Source organism: Chrysochloris asiatica, unplaced genomic scaffold (genome assembly GCF_000296735.1).
Source record: "Chrysochloris asiatica unplaced genomic scaffold, ChrAsi1.0 scaffold00140, whole genome shotgun sequence".
In the NCBI taxonomy this organism is placed as follows: domain Eukaryota; kingdom Metazoa; phylum Chordata; class Mammalia; order Afrosoricida; family Chrysochloridae; genus Chrysochloris; species Chrysochloris asiatica.
In genome coordinates, this window is record NW_006408658.1 from 4,113,891 (window position 1) to 4,116,237 (window position 2,347).

The 2,347-nt window shown below is 40.6% G+C and overlaps 1 pseudogene; it reads right to left on the reverse strand.

Annotated features, from left to right (window-relative positions):
• Positions 1 to 283: 283 nt before the first annotated feature.
• Positions 284 to 1,203, reverse strand: LOC102810897 (annotated as a pseudogene).
• Between the last annotated feature and the right edge of the window lie 1,144 nt (positions 1,204 to 2,347).

Here is a 2,347-nt window from a genome sequence, read left to right on the forward strand (position 1 = left end):
CACCGACTCCGTACCCCCCTCCGAGCTCTCACAAATTGTCGAGACTGGTCCCTGGCAGTTAAATCCATTTTAAAAATTACTGGATGAAAATATGTATTCAAGTCTCTAAGTTTGTGTGCAAATATTAAAGTATAAACATAGGATAGTTCTAAGAATAGGGATTTCTAGGTTATAGGACATCCATCTTTTGAACTGATACATAGACTAAAGTAGCAGACAAAAGCTCTACTGTATTAATTTAGAGTACCACCTGTAATGTTTGAAAATGTTCTTGACACATTCATCAAAATTCAATGTTATCAAGCTTTCTAAACTTTGCCATGGTGATCAGTATTCCTTCCTTCCCTGGAAAGCTTTTGATGATGAAACTAGCTGACTTGGCAGGAATCATCTCCTCTGCCTTAATCCTCTTACCACTGTAGTTGATGGGGTTGAGAACTTGAGGCACCAAAATGTAGATGTTGGCCAGAAGTAGGTGGACATCAGGTGAAGGACACTTAATTATGTGGTTTTGTCAAAGCCACACTGACATGGGCACATAATGTACAAACACGGCATAAATATGTCACACTCACGTGTTGAAGGCCTTCCACCATTCTTGTCCAGAGGTAATGTCCAGCAGTGTGTGGAAGATAAACACATTAGAGACCACAATGAGCAGAAAGCCTAGCCCATAAGTGAAAATGACAATGCAGAGCCCCAGAATGCTGTTGGGATGAGTGTTCCCAGAGGGCAGCTGGATCAGATCTGAATGTAGACAATAAGAGTGGGAGAGGGTATCATGACCACATAAGATAAAATGCTTCAGGAGAAAGGGCAATGGGCACATGAGCATCACATTCTTCAGTCCACGGGCAACACCAGTGCCAGTAATAATTAGGCAAGGTCAAGGTGGAATTATATCACATAGGGTTGTAGGTGGCCACAAATCATTCCACAGACATAACCAGCAAAACATCTGACTCCATGATAGAAAAATAATGTATAAAGAACATCTGCAGAAGGCAGCCTTCAAAGCAGATCTCAATTAGAACCAGAAATGAAGATGCCCAGTACAATAAGCAGTGTTGAGGATGAGATACAAAGCTTGGTAAAGACCAGCATAGGTAGGAAGAGGTACATCAGTTGCTGGAGAGAGATATTTATCTTGGTTACTGCCTGTGGAACCTTGAATTTACTTGATGAAACTTTTCTATCCCACATCTCCTTAATTCTCACCAAATGATTGGTTGGGATTATGCATATAAGGTGTACAGGACTTTAAGACTGGAAAGATTTTTTAATCCTTTTTTTCTGCTTACTCTTCTATCTTAGCAGTATTGAGAGATTTGTCTTCTAGCTTGCTGGTTCTGGCTTCCATCTCATCAATTCTACGTCTTTGCCCTTTCAGTGTATTGTCCATTTCTGGTATTTTATTATTAATCATTTAGACCTATTTTTACAGGTTTTGAAGAGTTTCCAACGCTGTATCTATCTTATTGATTATTCCTGCAACACTTTCCTGACTTCTTCCTAATTTTTCTCAAACCCTTTTTGGAGACTTCAGATTTGCTTCAGTATCATTCTCCTGAATTCTTTCTCAGGCAGTTCCAAGGCCTGCCCTCCTTCCAGTGGGAAGTCTAGGTCTATCTCCAGATCATTTGTGTTAGTTACTCTATTCTGTTTCTGGACATGTGCCAAAATGGTCAGCTGTTTCTTGGACAACTTTAATGATTAAATAAGAATCAACTTGATGGCACTTAATAACAACATGTTGATATTTTATTCAGGTTTCTGATTGCCTTCAGGTAGATCTGATCAGGAGACGTGCTTTCTTTTTCACTTTTCTTATTACTAAACTCAGAGTAACCACAGCAGGTATTGGCTGTCTATCTGGTATATAGCAGCTGTTATTGGCTCTTGCCTGGATGATGGGATTTTATAGGGTGTGATTGCAGCTTGGCTATATGACCACAATTGCTGTCTCTTCTTGGGTAATGTAGGGAGAGAAAGAGCTCCCTGAAGGTAAAAGGGCGACCAAAAACCAAACCAAAACAACAACAACAACAACAACAAAAACACCCCCAAAACCAGATTTGGTACTACAGTCTAAATTGCATAAAAGAAAAGAAGTAAAAAAAATCTGTAGCAAAACAATGAGTATGACTTTAACGCCCCTTTTCTCAGCTGGTTTAGGCCGTTCTGGGAGATGTTCCATTTTAAGCAGTTCCTGGTGACTCCTCCCACTTCCGCAATTCTGGGCCTAGAAATCTTTGCTGGGCAGATCTGTGTGCAAGCAAAGTAGAACCCTCCAAGGGTGTGGGGGTGTCCACTCACTCAGGCATCCCCTGTAGTCACTAGAGTAGAG